This window comes from Columba livia, chromosome 9 (assembly GCF_036013475.1).
Source record: "Columba livia isolate bColLiv1 breed racing homer chromosome 9, bColLiv1.pat.W.v2, whole genome shotgun sequence".
Taxonomy (NCBI): Eukaryota; Metazoa; Chordata; class Aves; order Columbiformes; family Columbidae; genus Columba; species Columba livia.
Genome location: NC_088610.1, coordinates 11,544,174 through 11,565,512, shown reverse-complemented (window position 1 = coordinate 11,565,512; position 21,339 = coordinate 11,544,174). Strand labels below are relative to the sequence as shown.

General features: G+C 36.8%; 1 protein-coding gene across 9 annotated transcripts in view; it reads left to right on the top strand.

Annotated features, from left to right (window-relative positions):
* The window catches only part of NAALADL2 (N-acetylated alpha-linked acidic dipeptidase like 2), a 455,965-nt gene that overhangs the window by 173,107 nt on the left and 261,519 nt on the right, over positions 1 to 21,339 (top strand). The gene's annotated exons all lie outside the window — the stretch shown is intronic.

Here is a 21,339-nt window from a genome sequence, read left to right as displayed (position 1 = left end):
CTTCTTGCTGGCAGACCAGATACTTTGCCATGGGGGTTTGAAAAGGGACTCTGGTAGAAGAAGTAGAGTGTTCTGGGCAGCGCTATATTTCCCATGTGTTGTTATCTGAATTGCACCAGCTTAGTGGCACTTTAAGTAATATGTTGTCATAATCTGTTGTTATGAACAGTCCCCATGAATGTTGAGTGTACCTTAGGTAACAAGCACATCTTTAGGCTGACGTACAGGATTTCACAGAAATTAAGCTGATGCTTCATTTCTACTGTTATGTTAGTATTTTTAATGCAGGTAACAGAGAAGTGGATGCTGTTGCTTTTCATACATGCCAAAAGGAGATAATGTTTCTTCAAATACGGGTGTTCTGGGAAGAATTCCGTATTCCGGATCTGTAACCAAAATGCCGCAGCCTGCTGCCCTGTGGGAGATCAGGACTTTGTCCTGTGGCACATACAGTGGGGTCTGGGGGAGGCTGGTTCCCTTTTGGTGGCGTTTCTAAGACTTGTTTCAGGGCCCAGATCAGACTTTTCTTAGATACCTCCTGCCATTGGCGAATGCCTTGTTTTTAATAACACTCTTGCCGATTGACCTTTGAAGAAAATCAGTAATTCCTTTGTTTAGAGTGCAGAGGGCATGGATCTCATAGGGCAATTTGTGGTGAGTGAAGTACATTACTTCTGTATCAGTGTCACACTGTCAGAAAGTGGCACTTTGTTAAGATAATGTGACCTTTAGAATAATCATCTTTCATTCCTTTATTCTGTCTGTGGTGCTGTGAATCTCTACTTTAATTCTTAATGCTTTTTGATAAAGTAGAAATAACACAAAACTGAAGTATTCGTGTTAGTTTCTTTCAGCTGCATAAGTTGTTTTTGTTCATAAATGGCACAGGTGTCATTTTGTCTGTGAAAATCTTCTGTTTGCTGACTGTAAAATGTACATCTGTTCTAAAATGTAAATTTGTTAAGCATCTACATATTTTATAAAGGAAAGAAACTGATATAATAATGGGTATCAACTGCTTTACAATGGCTTTTATGCAAAAAAAAATGGACAAAAATTGCCCTGTGAGTTTTGTGCAAGGTCGTCTGTTGCAGGAACAGAAAGGCACTGTGCTGGACAATTAATTACTTAAAAGGAGGACGTGAGAGCGGGTTTGGGTTAGATATATGGATTTGAGTTGAATACTAGCAATACTTTCTGCTAGTATTTTTTTGCATTAAATTCCAAACATATTTTTTGATTAGATGTCCAAGCTTAAAAATGTTTATTCTCAGTCGGTCCTTATTAAGCACTCACTGAGTCAGAAGTTCAGCTTGGTCTCTTTCCCATCTTCTCTCTTGGAGCTGCTCCATTTAATGTGAGTCACAAAATACGCTTTGAGTCAAGGAAGTGGGCTGCTTATGCTTCAGTAAATGTTCCAGTTTCAGCAATGAAATTCGGTGTGTGTGGTGGTAGTGGTGTGTTGTTTTTTCTCCTACTGAAAGCTTTCTGCCCTGCTGCGTTTCTAACCTGATCACAGCGCTAGTTTTCAGCACTTGTTCTTTCAACTTCCATGTCATGAGACCTATAGTCATAGAAAAAGATGCTGCTACTCCAAATAGGAACCAGAGATATGCTTGATTACATTTTCATCCTTGCCATTGTGAAATAAGTCCAAATGGAGTAGAAATACAACAGCAAAATATAGCTCAGTAAATTCATGTGTACATTATTTTAAAATAAAATCAAAGAAATGTTGACACTTCACTGGAGACAAAAGCATTTTCAGAATAGAAGCTACCTGTTCAAAAACCATATTTTTATGGAACAAGGTTACAGCATTTTTTTTTGTTGTAATTGTACAAAAGTCGTAAAGTTTTAATTACTCACAAATATTAGTAAGTATGCATTAAGATACCATTCTGACTTATCCCTGAATCCCCATATAAAGTCTGTGTCGTTACTGAACTTCAGTAACTGAATAAAAATTTGTGCTGAAATTTGGAATATGTAACACATATTAACATTTTTGAGACAAGACAATTTTTTGTTTGTGCTTAAATTTGGAAGTTGGATCCTGTGTTTAACAGCAGCTGTATGAGTTTTTTGTTACTTGGAAGGGGAAAAAAAATGTTACCGGCAGTATTTAGTAAGAATTCTGAGATAGAGGAATTTACTTACTAAGACTCCTTAAATTTTAAAACTGTGAAAATTTACAAAAAGGTCACTCTTATGGGGATTTCTTTTGATACAATTTTTGATAGCGATAGCTTTTGATTTCTGAAATCAGAAACCTTGATTTTCCCTCCTCTTCCACCACCCCTCCACCCAAAGGAAGAGTCATATAATCCAGTTGGAATAAAAAACCCTTAATTTTTTCTAATATTTCTGTATGACTGTTTCTAACAGCAAATGCTCAGGCCTTCCAAAATCTCCAGTAAAAATCTAGTAGCTGCAAGTGTTTCCTGGTGTGGATGTATTGCAGGGCCTCAAAAAGAACAATACCTGAGACATTGTAGATGTTTTGAGTTTGTGAAGCTAATACTTTAGCTCAGGGAACTCATTTGACACTTGAAGTGAATCTCCCAGATGGTAACAATATCATTAAAAATTAATTGTATAACTACTGGATCTGCCTTTAAAGACTTTCGAACTGCCGAGGCTTTCTAATCGTATATTGTTGCTCTAGTTTACCAGTGAAGCGAATCCAATGACTTTGTCAGTATATGGCCTACTTCTGTTAATGAAAGTACAATTTATGCGCTTCAACATACAGACTGTAGAACTAATCTCCTAGTTGACACATTATGCTCTTCTTGCATGTTCCCTAAGCCAAAAAAAGTATATGGTAAATCAGAAGAGGCTTATTGATCAACTGGACATCATTAAAAATCCAATTAGGGTTCGGGATTATAGTTGCTGTTGGTGTCACATACTGGACAGGGGCTCTGTGTCAGTTGTGTGTCTGGCCTGGGATGCTCTGGAGGGGTCTTGAGCATTCCAGGGAACTTCAATAACCAGAAAGAGGAGGAAAACAAAATTATATATGGTGGTGTAGAGGGGTTTTTGTTGTGGGTTTGTGTTGTGGGGGAATTTTTTTTTTTTAATTATTTTTTTTGGGATGCTTGATTAGTATTTTCATCTTTTCACATTTTTTTTTCCTTCCTTAAATATTGGTGTTTTGTTTTGAGATGAAGCAGATATTATCTGTCCTAAACAAACATTCTGACCCTCTTCTACAGTGCTTCTATTGTAATCAAGGCGTGTCTTGTTATTTTACCATGAGAAATAAAGTCGTGGCTCCAGAGTGCTTCATCAGAATAGTTTCCCAAGCTTTGGCAATGCTGTTTCATTGCACTTCTGTGAAACCTGAGGGCCATCTAGAATCAGCTGTATCAGTTACTCCAGTGTAAATGCAGCTGGTTTTCACTTGTGATGTTCACTCAATATATAAACCACCCTAAAATGGGAATGAGATGCTTTACTGTGCTGGTGTATAATCCACTTGATCGACTTACGGTCACTGCTAACTTTCCTTCCTGTGCAGTGACTGACGCTGCAATGATGGGCTCCATCAGGACATGTCAAACATCTAATTTGTCAGGGTAATGTCTCAAGGGTTTGCTGCAGCTATACGTAGAGCGAGAAAACTGGAAGGCTGAATAATAGCATTTGCTATCTAAGAAAAACTTTACACCTTGGTGTGACAGGATTTGTTTTGTTTTGTTTTTCTTCTTTGTTTAGGGATAGCATTACCACTTCATTTCCATTTCATTCACTAATAGAGTTGTACTGCTGGGCTTTCCTGTTCCTACTCACCACTACTCACTATCATGAAAAAACTTTTGGGTGGTAAAATTAATCAGGAAAATGCTGGTGGCTGAAACATTCTCATGGTTTACTTTCCGCTCCCTTTTCAGGGCAAGTGAACTCATTTTAGCCACCAGCCTGCTGTCCAGAGCCTCAAGGTTTTGCTTTCAGCCAAGGTGGTGAGGATGCCCTGAACTGTCCGTGTCCTCCTAGATACCTGCATCTCCCACAGCTGTCCTTATAGTCATATAAATAGGGCCATCTCCTTTATGTAGGACTCCTGTACATCAGGTTTTTTCTAGGTGGCAGAAGTCGGTGTTTCTCAGCTGTTTTTGTGCTGGCAAGTGCTTCCTGTGCCGCGTCCTCCAGCTCCAGCAGCTTTAAGGTGGTTTAGGGTCATTTCAATAGTCAGAAGCCTAATACTCTGCAACTAAATATTTAAACCTGACAGTCATTACTGTCACCTTTATGTTTGGGTGAGGTATTTGTTGGCACAAAAATACTTCAGCAGTAGTGTAGTTTTGAAAGTAAATACCAGATAATAATTTGCATTTATTCTGTATATAGCTATAGAAAATGCATACATACATATAGTTGTGTGTGTATATATATATATATATATATATATATATTTGTGTATACTTAAGTGAATAATTTATGTACAAAATATCAGCCATTCCTAAAAAAAACCAAAAACAGCCAAAAAACCCCAACAGCATAGATGCACCAGGACATGCAGAGGATTTTAATTAGTCTCTGACTTCAGACTCTGTCTGTTCACAACAGTGTTGAAGGCAGACTGAAAGGTAAGTTAAAGGTTCATTAAACAGCATTCAATTAAAAAAAAAACTAAAACAAAACATAATTGTCTTATATGGTAAATGCACCATTACACTCTGAACTAGTATGTCATATTTATTAAAATATGATTTGCGCTTCCTTTTCAAGTGACAAGCCCAGCACAGTATTATATGGTATTTATATATTGTGTTATTATGGGGTTTAGTTTAATACTTTTTTTCCCTCAGTTTATCTAGCATTTCAAGCTACAAATCATAAACCTGCTTGCAATAACGCTACGGATTTTGATATTTCTACATCAAAGTGACCCTTTGTGATGTTTCTGTTTTGTTAACTTATAGGGGGATAAGTCAGGAGAATCAAAAAATAAAATTAAAGGAAACAGTTGTAAATACTTCACCTCACTTTTATGCCATTTACTTACCCAATAAAAACTAGGAAAAAACAAGTATATTAGAAAGACAAGGTGACCTTCCGATCAGCTCTGCTCTTGCTTTTCCTTCTCCTGTGCATTCAAACAAAGAAGCTGATCCAAAGTTGGAATTGATTGGCTATACAGTTTGTAGAGTGGTTATCTTGCTATTAAATTTAACGTTAAATAATAAATGTTTCATATGTTATGTTATAGTACCGCAAAATTCAGAGCTGAACTTCCATAACCATTGTTGTATTGGAGTTTGCTGAGAAATGGAACGAATCAAAAATGATACAATCAAAGTTTGCATTATGAGCTGCTTAAATCACAAAACTGGGTTTTTACTTAAAATTAGGCAACCTGTTATGGTATTTGTAGTTAGAATTAAAATAACCCAATAGATTCAGCTAGTGATTTTTATAACTCTTCTTTTGTATATGTCTATATGCATATATATATAAAAATTACTATTTATAGTTTGTGACTCAGATATAGTGACCCTTCAAGCTATTTGACCTTTACATAAAGACAAAATATACTGTTCTATGACAGAATTGAAATGCTGTGTGTACAATTGTGTTATTGTGGGACAATCACTTCACAACTGTTAATTCTACCGTACACCCAACACCCCCTTTTTTTGCCTGTATCTTAATGTCTCAGTAGAAGACATCATTAAGCCAGCAGGGACTGGAGTGCACTGAGTCTCATCACCGCACTTTGCTGATTATTCCAATTGATTTGCACTTGCTTCCTCACAAATTTATACTTCAATTTCTGCACATAATGCAAAGGAAACTACATCTCTGGTGTAGTTTCAAATTCCTCAGGTTAGGATGACTCCCACTGACTTAGCAGACTGCCAGTTAAATCTTAGGTACTTCATTAATGTTTCTCTCAGCATCTTCAACTTCCTTGGAGGTAGCGGTTTCTTTTCTCAAACAGTGAAGTTGCTATAATAGCATTCAGGAGAGATCCTTTTTCTCCTTCAGCCTTCACTGGCATGTGTGGTATCTTAAGTAGACCAACACAATCTTATGTATATATTTTATTATCTCATTTTCATTAATATCACTCAATTTCTGATTTACCTCTCGTCTCATGCCTGTATAATACTTTTCCACTTCTGTGCGATTGTGTGCTTCTGCATAAAATGAAGAATTATTAAGACTAAACTTTCTTCATTGCTTTCACACTTTAGGAGTATTAATGTTCTGGGATGATGCTAGAGCAGGTTTTGTGCGTACATCTTTTTGACCGCTTTGTACCTGCAAAGCTAATGATAAATTTTCTTGTTCGATGTTACGTAATTATAGTAATTTTCTTGTCTTAGGCAACTTGTAGTTTATATTGCTGTTTTTTTATTTTATTTCTTATATGCTAAGAGTAAAACATGGTATAGAACTTCTTGTTTATTACTGTTTTCAGCTGCAGAATAGATGGGTGGAAAATAATTGCCAATCCAACAGAAGCTATGTTACAGCTATATTACACTGCAATTAAAAGATCAGACTGGACATGGTTTATTCCCTACCCCCCCTTTTTTATTTTGGAAACATGTTCTAGGAGTTATGTAATTAAATTATTACCTGCTGTATCACCATCTGCTTACATGGTTTTGAAATGTTTCTGACCTCTGTGTACATCTACACTTCATGACTTCAAGGAGGTGCCAAAAAAGCAGTGATCGTACTCAGCAGATGGGCAGAGCAACTCACACCCTCCAAGCAGGCAGTCTAGATTGTTTGGGTGTAATTAAGCATATTTTGTCGAAGTCTAATTATTTACCTTCAAAACATGGTGGGGAGATGTTTATAGTTGTAACAGTAAAATATTCCTTCTGGGATGAAGACCTACTTGAGATCATGTGTGTAGATAAACATCACATATTTTCTTAGTCAGGTCATATGCTATATTTTGAAACATTATGGTAATCTTATTCAAAACAATTAGAATATTCAGAGACTTAAAGTTTGAGCATGTTGTCCAACAAAAAACAGTGTTTAATTTCAGTTTAGAAAAGAAACTGCAGATAAGAAATCTGCCTGGAAGAAGGAAATCAGAGAAGCGTCAGTAAGGGCAGGGGTTATTGAGTGTGCGTGTTTAGAGAAAACAGGCCATGAAGATCTTTGAAAACATCGATTGGTTCTGGGTCTGATACCAAGTGAGTTATGGTTTATTGGGTTATTGCTCTAATACCAGCCTACACGACCAGGAAACTGGATCCCTGCTATTGAACAAGTTGTACTGCTCACTGTAGAGTGTGTTGCCAACAAACTGACTTTGGTCTTCAGTGAGATCTCATCTCAGTCCAATATCGGTCTTTATTTTTTTTTTTTTAATAGTGAGAAGTCTTAGTAATCATTGCCTTATTAGGTTAAAAAGAAACAAAACCAGAAAACAACCATAATTATTAGACAATAACAAAAGTTATGTGTGGTGGAAAACTATTACTGGCGCAATTCTGCTGGACTCAGTTTGGTGTAACTCAGCAAGCTCATTTCTTTTAGCACAGGTGAGAGTTAAGGAGCCTCAGCAGCCACAACAGGAGTTCATTATATGTCAAAAAGGAATAAGTGATGCTTTCAAACACATGTAGGCTGGGAATTTCATAGACTGTTGTGCAATCCTTAATAATCTTAGACCTTTGTCACAAATTGGAAGTCTTAATGGGTTCATTTAATGGCAGTTAACTCTGTTTTTACTCATCTGTGTGAAGTGTAAGTTGTGATAGGTCAGTAAGAAGTTCTTGCTTGCTACGAATATTATCTAACTTTTCAAATTTCTTACTAATTTTACAGTAATTTTGACCTTTGTAGAACAGATCCAAACTATTTTCAAAGGTTTTTAAGTACCTTTTCTCAATGCTATATTCAAAAGTTAATATCCTCTCCATATTTCATACCCTATATATTTATTTCTCTCTTTCTCATTAATTTAGTTTGATTGGAGTCTTCCTTTGTGCTTTACTGAGAGATCACTATGTACAACAAGTACATTTTAACTTTGCCTAATGCTAGACGTGCATATTCATAGACATTTACTCAAATAAAAGTGCCCAGATTATTCTTCTTTCCCTGCATACAAAGTTCCCAATACAGTCAGCAAAATTGCTAGGAGTTCTTGGTAATCTGGATCTCTAATGAGAAAGTCATCGCTATACTTCAGTGCTCACTACTTCAGTGATACGTAGAAGTGCTTTAGAACAGAGGTCGATGTCTTTTATCCCAATTTTGTTTTTGAAATCACCCAACAGCTTAAAAACCAGCCTGGATATAAAATTCAGTTCTCCAGCTCTTTGTAGTAGTCTGCATTAGGTAGAAACGTTTTTGGGCATTTATCCATCTGTCTTTTGAAGTGTTGCATCCACCTGTTTAGATATTAATCCATAAAAATTAATTCCATATGTGGTCCAAATATTGGTCTTTGTGGGTCTCAAATTAGAATAGCAATGAATAAAATGTTTACTTTCATGTCCCAGATGGTAACTTTGGTAGATAGTTGTATTCACTCCAATTATTTTGGAGTAAGTTTAGCAGCAGAAGATAAAAATGCAGTATGGTTTTGTAACAGCACGTGATATTTAATTGGTTTAGCTGTACGCTTAATTATTTCCAGGATCTGAAAGTAAAGGGAAAATGGATTACAGGTCTGACCAGATTTATGGAAAGTTTACATGTTATTACATAGAGTCGTAACATAATGGTCACTGTGGGGTTATTGTCTTTACGTTCTGTGTGGTAGGCTTTGGGCATCACTTTCTAATACTTATATTTCAGATTTTTTTTTGCAAAGCTATGGAAATGGGTAATGGAATTGATTACATTTGATCACACATATTCAGACCATACCCTTTGTGATGTACAGCAGTGGACCTAAAGCCTTTCTATCTGTGTGAAGCAGTCAAAGCTTGATGCTTTCAAGAAGAGAATGAAAAACTGAGTATTTAAGCAATAGAGTGATTACACATGGAATGTAATACAATTGTAATGATTTTGTTTGTGTTATTACAATAAACCTAGTTGTTTCAGGCTATATTTTGGTAGAGTAAATATTCTGTGATAAAGCAGTGTTTTATGACTGAATTTTACATTTTCATGCTCTTTGCCTGACATTTAGTCTGAAAACAACACTACTTTTAAGTGCCATTGAAGATCATTTATTTTTAATAATTTCCTTGTTCATAAATAAATCATAAATCTATGAGATGAACTTAAAATAGTTCACTGTGTTCCTAAATACCTTTAATACATATAGAAATTCTAGGTCTGCATGTGTATCTAAAATACAGGGAATTCTGTGTGTTCACTGTTGGGGAAAAAAGAAAAAAACAACTTTTCTGTCTTCAATTTCTGTTAATGTACAAACTGTTTTCTAATGTTGTTTCTTGATTCATCTTAATTATAAATTTAGTCACTCTAAATTTTTCATGAGCCTGGGTGACTTTTCACTAGAGACTGATTTGCCTCCCTCTCCTTGCTGTAAATCATGTAAGACTTTGCACTGTGAAGCTCAGTGGAAGATATTCACTGTAAAAACCAGTAGAGATGAAGAAGGCACTTCGGCTTTTTTCAATTGCATGGCGTGATCCTCTTCCTCTAGAACCTCATGGGCATCTTCTGACTTGTGGTTTGTTTTTTTTCCTGAGCTTGAAATTAGGCCATGTATGAATAAAGCTGCTTAAGTTGTTTTGTGAGGGAAATATTCCCACTCAAAATCTAAATTTCATCAAAATGTACATTTTTAGTAAGGAGATGTTTTTTTTCTAAGAGGAATTATTAACATGTAAAATAAAGCAAGATAATGATGTTTCTGCGGAAACTGAAAAATTAATTTTCCAGTTTTTAAGTTGAAGGATATATCCATAGGGTTAGGGACGTGTATCCCTATTTCTATACTTTTTTCATTTGATATTTTTAAAGGGAAAGAAAGACAGGAGAGACCATGGACGTAGTGACAGTTACCACAGGAACTCCACAATGTCCCAGAGGCCTGCAAAGAGACAGAAACAGCACATGAATTATGATCAGTTAGACATTGGTTTATTTTATGAAGTTTTTTCTTCTTCCTTCAAGGAAACACCTAGGTATTGTGGTAGAAAAGAAGGCAGGCAATGGGACTTGAATTCATATTCTGGTCAAAAATATTAGTACAATATTGAAAATACTCGTAGGAATTTGCAGAGTTTAAGAGTTTATTGTATTATTCAGAGTCACTAGTAGCATGTTTTTGGAGTTCTTTTCAGATTATATTTTCGTGATTATTGTGTGATTGTGTTACTTGGAAAGTGTCTTATTGATTCTCTCCATTTTGTGTGTTGCTTTTTGAGAAAAATGGTTTCTTAATGGTTCCTAGCTCTGGACAAATAGTGATTTGCTGGTTGAGATTAGAATTGGGTTGGGAATAAAGGCAACAAAAAACTTTCCAGACCCAACAACTTTGAAATTTCCTTGAAACTCGCAAATGTTTTTAAAACAAAGTTGTCTCAAGTAGCGAGAGTTTCCATCTGTTTCTGTCATTGGGAAAATGCAGCAGATAAAGCCCAAGTTAGGAAGCAATTAAATATATTACTGCCAGCTGAAGGAAAGCCTGAATCCTGGTGGTTGTTTTCTTCCTGGCTGAAGGGTTTATTTAACAGGACCTCTTCAAAAGGAAAAGTTTGCTTGGCCAAATATAGATCCTGCTGTCTTATTAAATCTTAGAAGAAATCAGCGTGTTCTCCATGGCCAAACCTACTTCTACAATAAGCGCAAGTGGGAATGCCTTTTTTTTTGTTTAGCTGCAACTCAGCTGAAGTTATTGGGGGGTTTTTTTGAGAAGTAGGGTAGCAATAGTAAGCTATTGTACAAGCAGTACATGTGACCAAATCTGAACTGACACAACCCTTATTTGTTTGTTTATTCTGTACTTTCTTACATTAAGATGCTACGGAGATGGATATTTTGTACACATTTTGGTGATGTGCAAATTGAGTCAAAGGCTGCAACAAATATGAGCCACATAAATGAAATGCTTAATTTATCAGTGATTCAGGAAATCTGCATCATTCATGTGCTTCAAGGGTTACAAGTCAAGCAGTTTTTAGCAAGCTGCTAATCTGCTATGCTTGCTATATAGTTGTAGTTGCTTACTATCCCAGGAGTTTCCGGCAAATGCTCATACAATCTGATTAACATGGTTCACATACAAAGGGCGCTGGCCTGGGGACTACCATGTCTCATTAATGGAAATGAATTTTTCATGCTGTGGCTGCTATGTCTTGTGTATTAAGACTTTCATTTCTTTTTCCATTTCCATATTTTTTTTTTCTATGAAGTGTCCATATGAATTTTAACAACTGGCTATACTACATGTTTGAGGGTTTTTTTTTTATTTTTTTGCATATTGATGTTATTTTTGCTAAGAAACAGATGTATCAACAGCAGGGAAAAAAAAAGAAAAAAAAAAGGAGAAATGGCATACATTTGTGTTCATATTGAACCCTTTAGCACTGATTGAACGCTTGATGAGTTCAGTTTAAGGATGATGCGGCTCGATCTGTTCTTGGCAGCAGTCCCTCTTTGAGTGGGAGGTTGGAGGAGGTGACCCCAGAGGTCCCTGCCAGCCAACATTTATGTGGTTCTGTGAATTGTCAGCTTTTCTGTATAACTTTCCAGAATTAAGAGAATTAGTGTAACTGATGTATCATCCCATCTTTTTAAGAAGCTGCAATGTATTCTGCTGTGACACGAATACTGTTCTGTTTTATAGCTGAAAGCAGAGAAGAGAGGGCTTAGTCTTCTCTCAAAGCTGTTGCTTGGAGTGTTTTTGGATTAATGTTGCTTTTTTGGATTAATGTTGCATTTTAAAAGGAAATTGAAGAGAGGAAGTAACAGTACATATTAACCAGCAAGGTCCACAGCTGCTGTTCTGTGGCGTTTGCTATTTAAGGGTTTTGCTGTCAGCAGATTGCAATTTCCTGATTAATATTACATTGTCAAAAAATCCCCAAACATCACTAGCTGTCTTGTACAAGAATCTGTACCTGAACGTGGGTACCCAGCATCTTAGAAGATAATCAACACACATTTAATTGATGGTATAAAGATGAATTAGCACAAACCATCAGTCCTTCTGTTCATGCACAATTCCTGCTCTAGATGGGAACTGCTGAAATACCTCTAAGCACCAGTTACATAGTTTATATAGCTCAGCATACTGAGTTAAAGTAGGCTATATGTTTCTTGAGTATGTCGTCTTTATTCTTGTTGTAATGCAGACTTTCCTTATGTTCAATTGCCAGTGTCTCTAAATCATAAAGTACTACAGTGTAAACCATTCAAACTCTAGTAGCTGTGTACAAACCCTGGCCTAGCCTAAAATAAGGTTTATTAAAGTTTTTTCCTTCTAAAACAGCTGGCCTGTTTATTTGAGATTGTGAAGTTTGTATCATGCTCCTCTCTAAGGTTCCTCTGTTCATGGTCAAGATGTATGATGTTTACTTTTTAAGAAATTATTGCTTAAGAAGTTAGTACATGATGGCCAATTGAGAATTGAGGTTGTCTTTAGGAAAATGGGTTTCTCTAGTTTATTTAACATAATACCCTCATCTTCATACATCGCAGCAAGGCTGAGAGATTCCTGTTAAGTGATGACTGGGAGTCCATCAAAGAGATGCTGAAGGTAAAACCATGGGCTGAGCAGCTGTGCGTCTTCTGCCAAGGCTGCAGTCACAGTTGGGTAGAACTTTGCTGAAACCAGCATCAGTTCTAGCTGCTTTTTTCTGACTTAATTCTGGAAGGGCTAATATCAAAGTGTAATGTTCTCCTGGAAAGCTACTGAAAGCCTATATATTATTGTTATATAGAGCTTTACATATAGATTTAGTTCATCACAGTGTTTGCAGAGTGAGTTATACTAAACTAAAGTAACAAATCAGTTATTAATTTAAGATGCTTCCACGCTGAACTCGAAGGTGACTGATGTGAAAGGCTGTGTCAAGAGTGGCAGAAGTGCTTTAACAGGTATGCAGATGAAGCAGAAGAAAGAATGGATGCTTCTTCTGATTTTTGTCCATAGAAATCCAGGGGGATTCCTGTATTGACCTGTACTAATGCATCTTGGATTTTCTTTTAAAGAGAAATCATAAACTCATTTTGGCATGTAGATATTGGCGGATTCAGGATGCTGAATGTCACACCGTGTTGACTATGTGTGAAATAACATGTTGTGATGAATTCACAGGAATTGTACACCATGCAAAATTACACCTCCGGGCAGACTGAAATGACCCAACTCTGACATTTTTCAAACTTGACAGCTTATTTCAGTTTAGATTTAGAAAAAAAGGTCAAAGGACACCAGACGTATTACCACTCTACTCTCTGCCTAGAGCTATAGTAACACTAAATCTTCTAATATTTCATCTAATGGCAAGTCAAGGTTTCCTCATTTAGGTCCCAGAAACAGGAGTAATGACTCGAAAGCTTCATGACCACAGTATTTGGAAACACCCTTGCATTGTATATATCATATATGGGGTTGCTGTGATGTAATGGCTTGAGTGAACGTCCCTTTGCCTTGCCAGGAGCAGAATCTGGACAAATAACATGTGAATAGCTTGATTGCCTTCTGCCAGGAGTCTGGAGCGTCGGTGTGCCTCGACATGTGTACATGGGCATATCAGTGTGCTTCATAAACATGCTCCCATCTTGGGCTGCAGTAGCAGTTGCCATGGCAACATCACTCTGTACTTGAGCTTTAACATTCACGAGTTCACTCAGAAAATAAATTTGGTGTGATTATGAAGTAAACTTGCTTGTTTTCTGATTTTTTTGGATACAGATCGTTGAAAAAAAAAAAAAAACAACAGAAAATTATGTTCCTGTCTTACTCTGTTTTCTGCTATAAACCATGTACAGACTCATTAAAACTGTCATCTATCAAAATATAGTAAAATTACAATAAAGATACATTGTAAATGTTGCCATCTTCAGCTCCATAATATATTAAGGGCTCCATGTCATTGTTGAAATTGATAACACTCAATAAAATCCCACTGAGTGAGAAATGAAAAAAAAAATCTAGAAAATGTACTCTGAAATAAGGATTTTTTTTTTTTTATGAGTACTGACCTATTTTTCTACAGTAAAAGACCACGGGATGGTGACAAGAGAAATATTTTGTTTGTGTGTATCAGTATTTTAAATATATAATTTTAATCTGATCTTATCTAAAACATTGCTATTGACATAAAATATGCTGGCTTTGTATGTCATGTGTATCTCTGATTTCCATGTGAAATCTTAATAATAGGAAGATTTATTTTCTGTAACCAGCTAGTTTTGTGAAATCAATTCTGGAAACCGCTTTAGATCTTTTTATTTCACGTATCACCAGGAGTAGCAGAGAGTTTGCAGGTGAAGTCGGTTTTGCTCTCCCCCACTCCACTGCTCTCTTCAACAGGAGCCATAGAAACAGGGTTTTGGGACCATTTGCCATCTCCAGGTTTTGTATAGTGTCTTTTAAAAAAATGTCTTATGTATCATCGTTTATATACATTTGACATTATTCTTTTGGGGATGATGTCCTAAAGTGTCTAAGTCACTTAAGAGCTCTTTTATTTTTAGAAAAGATGTGGGCACATCTTATTGTCTGTAATCCACGTTTTTGCAGATCCTGAGCATGTCTCATGCTTGCAGTTCTGCTGCGTGCTGGGTCCCTTTACTGGGGGCCATGTCCATTCAGGGGACAGATTGAAATCACAGGGCTGACTCGTGGCCATCTCTTACCTTTGGACTAGTTTAACCTGCATAATCTTGTATCCCAACTGAACAGGAGTCATAAGTTTGGGTTTTTTTTCACCTTTTTTCTTCAGTAGATTTTGATAGTGATTGCTAAAAATGAGGAATGGAGTTTGTGTTCATGACGAGGCCTGATTCCTGTTTGTAACGCTTCTATAAAAGTGACATTTTTGTTGTGTTTGTGTGTGGTGTGTTGTGGTCTGTGTGTATTTTTTTTCTTGTGTGTGGTGATGTTTTTTATAAGAAATGGGATCTAAGTCACATAGTATTTTCTAATGTTGGTTTGCACCTTTTGAAATACAGTGGACATCCTTTAGCACAGTTTCATTAAGTGTAGTAGTTGGCAAGTGCATGTCTTCCAAATTTTTAATGTTAAAATTACTCAGTGTGGCAGGGTTTTGTGTGTGTGTGTTTTTGTTGTTGTTGTGTTGGGGTTTTTTTTAAACAATAATTTAAATTTGATTGACTGTAATTGATGAGCAAAAAGAGATTGGGGTGAAAAAAAAAAATCCAAGTAAAATGTGCCCAAACCAAAGATTGTACAATTTTCCAAAGCACAAATGAGTCATACAAAATTAACTTGCTTAAGAACTGCTAGGCCCTGTTATTGCTGTCAACATTTTCAAGTTAAACACCATTTACAATAGTTTTATTTCACATCAAATTCAACTGTAAGCCTGAATGCAAATGCCCTAATAATACCTTTTGTCTTAGTAAAGCTTTGTTTCTTATTTCTTTCAGAGGCAATTATAATGTCTGGGGAAAGGTAATGCAAAATATATTATTGATGAAACCTTGAATTTAGAAAAAATACATATGCAGGGAAACTGGATATTAGGTTTGCATACAGGCAGGTGTATGAGGAGAAACGGGAAAAGAGAAGGATTAAGATCGTTAAAGAATGGTTTTGAGTGGGCTGGTTGCTTTGCAGTGAGAGGAGGTTGCTGTGAACCATCCCAAATCCCACTGGGATGAGGGGCAGGGACTTCAACAGGTGCCTTCACTCAGGATCCAGCGATGCTACAGTTTAAACTATGGCAAAGACTGGCTGCAACATAGCTCAGATTTATTCTTTTGGAGGAAATGTATTTGTGCGTTTTGTGGCTGGGTCCCTCCTGAATATGTTTTGTTTTGTTTGTTGTAGTTGCAGGGAAGGGAGGAGCGAGGAGTTTGGGGACAGGGGTTGCTCTGGATGGGCAGGGCCCATTGGGATGGGGAGGGACAGGAGCTTGGGAAGAGACGTGGGAAGGTGAAGGGAATAAAATGGTTGGGGCAGGAGGAGTGAGAAGGGCGGGCTCTGGGCAGGAGGTGTGTTAGGTGCTGGGGCTGTGGCCTGGTGCAAGGGATGGGAGGAAATGGCCTCAAGGTGCACCAGGGTGGGTTCGCATTAGATATTGGGGAAAATTTGTTCATGGAAAGAGTTGTGAAGCATTGGAACAGGCTTCCCAAGGAAGTGCTTGAGTCATGATCTTTGGAGTTGTTTAAAAGACATGTAGATGACGTTCTTAGGGACATGGTTTAGTGTTAAGAATTGTGGGTGGACTTGATTTTGAGGGTCTCTTCCAACCAAAATAGTTCTATAGTTTTTTCATCTTATATACCTGGTTTAAGAACAGTGTGTGCATGCACATACACACAGATATCCCTCCTAGTGCTGGGAATGCTGTTTCTTCATCCACTTTTGTGCTTTTAGAAACACAGCAATCCTGTGCAGTGCCCTTCCAAGGACAACAGGATCTGAGTGTGGAGCTGAAAGATAAGTCATTAATTCATGGACTGAGGAACCAGAGTGTGTGTGGGGGTCTTCTCCCTCCTCGTTTGAGACTGTTGATCTGGGGTTTGCAAATGAACATGATAAAGAGTGAGCACATAGGAAATGGAGCTGTAACCACCTGAACTGGGGGGAAAAGCTGTTCTGAAAATGGAAGCAAAGCAAAGGCAGCAGCACAGCACGTAGCACAAGAAATACGCATAATCTCTAACAGAGCCATTTATACTGCTCTGATTACGCTGCACTTTTAATGAACCTCCTAGGGAGGTTGTGCATATATCACGGATGCTGTTACCTACTATAAGTTCAGTAAATATTTCTGAGTTTGGTTTCAGGTAAATAGGTATTTGCAAACTAAACGTGTCTGAGGATGGAGAAGATGTATGTTAGTAATGCATGCCCAGCATATTAGAGACCAGCTGAGTCTGCCTCAGCTTTAGGTGATAGTTGTTTGCTGGCTGAGAAGGAGCTTCCTGGCAATTCTTCTTTCTTCAAGCCCCAGGACTTCAAAAGGTTCTGGAAAGGCAGCAGGCAAATACATTCATGTGTACCTATGCACACCTGTATATCCCAGGATATTTAGCTCAAGTGGCTGACGTTTTTGAACACTGCTTTGATGGGCAAGTTGATTCTTGCTTCCAACTGGACTTCACTGTGTGCAAGTCTTATCAATCAGGGTGCATTATAGACCATGTTCTTGTCATGTAGTCATCCTTTGTGTCAATAGTATCCTGGTCCATGTGGCTGTGCATAATATAATAAACTTGATGAGAGATTTTGAAGTTAGTATTCTGTATCACATATGCTAAAAAGTGCTTATTAGTGTTATATGAAAAGACAACCTGGTTTCAATGATTAGCTGTGTTTACACACCTCCTTTATCAAGTCTGATCTCTCTATTCTGTCTGCTACAAGACTGCAAGTTTTTTCAGGTTGTGTTTCTCTTGAGTCAGCTAGTGAAACATGAGCAACTGGCAAGTTTTGTCATTTAGTTTTATATGGTGATTGTGCAGAGTGACAAGGAACTTAATTGTCCAGCTGTAACTGAACTGGTTGCCAAACCCATATCCCAAATGTGAGGGAAGGGAGAAATCATTACTGCAGAAAATCAAGGAAGTGATGATGGAAATATCGCATTATTTTTTGAATTACAGTGTAGGGTAATGTTGCTGTTGACAAGGACATCATAATCTCTTCTGCAGACAACTTTTGTCAGGGATTTATAAATGAAGAATTTGTCTAGGCCTGAAACTTGGCATTGTCTCATTTAACAAACTACTACATTTTGTTATATATACTTTAAAGACATGTATGTGCAGTGGGTGTTGATTTCCCTGGTAAGTATAGCTATTTGCCCTTCAAACAGGTGATACTGAGTCTGTTTTGGGGGTTTGCGTAGACACAAAATTATTAGGACTTAAAGCAAAAGCACTCTCTGTAAAGATACTGAGAAATAAAATAAAAATGAAAGAACCTCTAAAAATTAGATTAGCCAACAATCCTGGATTTCTGGTTTTATGACTGTGAAAAGAAGCTGCAATGCCTTTAGTACAATTTCTGGGTGAAACTTGCCTCTTCAGTAATGAACACTAAGTGGCCCAAGAAGCTGTTTGCCCTGGACAGCATGTAAACACTTGCCGATCTTTGGCTGCGAAACAGCCTGATGAACTGGATTCATGAACTGGATGTAACAGTTACAGCACCAGTCCACAAATAATTTCATGTAATATATTAATATTGGTGTTTCCTTGTTGGTTTCGTAAAACATTTGTATAAGATGACCTTTCTGTTGTGGATGTATTAGGCGCAACAACTTTTATGTGTAGTCCTTATTGTATAATTTTCAAAAGGCTTCATTGATAAGAGGTTGAAGCAAGAAAGCTATCAGAAAAAAAGTTTCTGGTTGTTTCATAACAACGTGTACTTATCAGGATTTAAAGGTGTTGTTTTTAAGATCTAAGAATATGTAGATAGTTTTGAAATGGGCTCATTAAGGCACTAATGACCTGATAAAGCTGATTCTCCTGATTTCTTATGTTACAGTTAATTGAAAGGATATTTAGCATTGTTTTGATACCTCTCACAAATAACAGGAGGTATAGAAATGCACATCAATTTTATTGTTCATCAGCTTGGCTCTGTCCAGTATTGCAGGGTTTATGATCCCCCTTGTCCCTATAGAATGGCTTTAAAGCTCACTCGGTGCATAGTCAAACTTCTGGCATTTTGCAGTTACTTTTTTATCTTTATAATAAAACATGGTTTTAACAACAATTAAATGTTGAAACAGCTTGCTGGCAGATGGGATGGATTTTCTTTCTCCTGAAGTTTTCAAAAGTGTATTTCAAAAATATGTTCATTTTATGATCTGTGTTACAGAGAAGAATGAACTTGAGTATCATAGTGATTTTGTTAATAGTTTATCCATATTTCTCTTTTCTATTTTTTTTTATTATTCTCTAAGTAGTGTTTTCTTTATCCTTCTCATTCCTACCTAAAACTACATTTCATACATTATCTTTAAGTCTCATCTACTTCCTTAACTAGCCAAATACTATAAATGAACTGGTGATACAGATGGCACAAATGACTTGTGTCTTGATAATCAGGGCACCTCTTTCTAAAATCACATTTGGCACAGTTAAATATACTGTGGACCCTAATCTCAGATACTTTGCAATAAATTGTACTGCGTCCTTACACTCAAATAATGAAGTTAGTAATATTAGTAGAAAAAGTGAAGATGGTAACTGGGGCTACTCTTGCATTCTTGCATTCTTTAACTAAAGGACATGTATTGCTAAGAAAGTCTTGTGATCTGAAGACTGGTCTCAAATATAAAATTAAATTGTATATTGCTTTTTATTTTACTTCATTTAGTTGTGGGTTTGTTTTTTTCTTGGTTGTGTGGTGGTGGTGTTTTTGTGTGGTATTTGTTGTTGTTTTGGTTTTGTTTTGTTTTTCTTCTTCCCTGAAGTGAGGTGACTGGTTTTGGTGCTTTTGTATAAAAATTGAATTGCTGAGATATTAAGCTGTGGAATGTGGTTACTACCCATATGCATTAACAAATATTTAAAGAAATTTCATACGATTTTTTTATTATGCACTTACGTGTAGATTTAAATAACCTTTATTAATACACGCCTTTGAAAAATAACATACATTTTTAAAGTGCCATAAATGCAGAGAAAGCTTAACTACTAAGGATATTCAATGGTCACTACTTTTAAGCTCAGCAAGATTAATATTTGCCATGCAACTGTATATGAGAAAAACTGCCTTAATTTCTATTCTATGGGTAATATTGTAGTAACCTGTTAAGGGTTTATTTTTTGGTTAAAGCAGTTTGTTAAATGACTGTAATAATTCTGGGGTCAGAATTATATATTTATGTAATAGAGTGATGATTTGTTTTGCTTTTAAAAGACAAAACACTTTCCTTTAATTTCTACTAAAAAGCAGTATGAAATGGAGCTGGAAAGATGAGGTGGTTGGGCAGCTGTTATTATCTAGTAATGACCTCTGTCATTGATGATTTGCAAATTAATCCCCTCCACTAACAAAACAGGAGGAGAAAAGGCAGATAAATAGTTCGCAAATTGGTTAGCTCAGCTTTCCAAATAATGTTAATAAATCACTTGATGTCCAGGTGGTGCCTGGCAAGAACAGTGCACCAGGGATCGGTTACGGGGCTGATATTATTCAGTATCTTTCCCAACAGCCTGGGTGAGGAGACAGTGTGTTCCCTTGGGAATTCTGGAGGTGATGTTGGAAGGGGGAAGAGGTTGACCTGCTGAGTCACAGCGCTACAACTTAGAGGGACCTTCACAAACCCAAGGGCTGGGCCAACAGAAAGTCTATGAAGTTCAGCCAGAACAGCTTTTCAGGCATAAACCATTTGTTGACTTAACTGGAAATTAGAGAGTAGCATTTGTTATCATTATTTGAATAAATAATGTAGATTTTCACATTGACTTTGGATGCTTTAGTTCAGCTCGCTCTAAACTCTGTTGTTTGCCCTGCACGTAGAAGAATGTGGACTGCAGGTGGAGTGTTGATTTGCAAAGTGTGTACAATAGCTACACTGGAAACACGTACCTCAAGAATGGGCTCTCTTGACAGTTCTTATGCTGCTTGACAGTTATAGGTGAGGGGTATTTATATGCCTGTACAAGGAAATAGGACCTGTAAATCGGTATTGTATAGAGCAGGGTAGTCTTTCAGTGGACAATAGGCTGTTTCATTATATAAATGCTTTCCAACGGTTTGCTCTCTTCAGAGAGCTTCAAAAAGCTAAATTCTGCTTTACCTTTAGAGTAGGTTCATCTATTATGTTGCCTCAATAATGTTATCAGGAGGTAGATCTCAGAGAAAGAAAATGTCTTAAAATGTGAAAACAGAGGGATAATGTAGTGTTGTAGGTGTCGGTCTGATATCCATCACTGGGAGGTTTAATATCTTTATCATCAGTTTATCCTAATTGATGAGTGAGTCTGATTTTTGAGAAGTCCTAAATTACAGATGCTTATGTGATGGAATAGCTATTGTCCAAGTGTGGAGGAAAGCGGTGCCCTGTTGTTGCAGTCTGTTAACAATCATTTGTTGAAAATTGACTTTGAATGTTTGTACTGGAGGTCGGAGTTCCCTTTAAAGGGCTCAGGCTTCCATAGAGATATCTAGAAGTGCCACATATATGCCTTGCTATTAAAGGAATCTTTTCGATATGAATACTTACCTGACAGTGCTTTAGATTCATTAAAATGGGAAAAATAAGTGGAGCA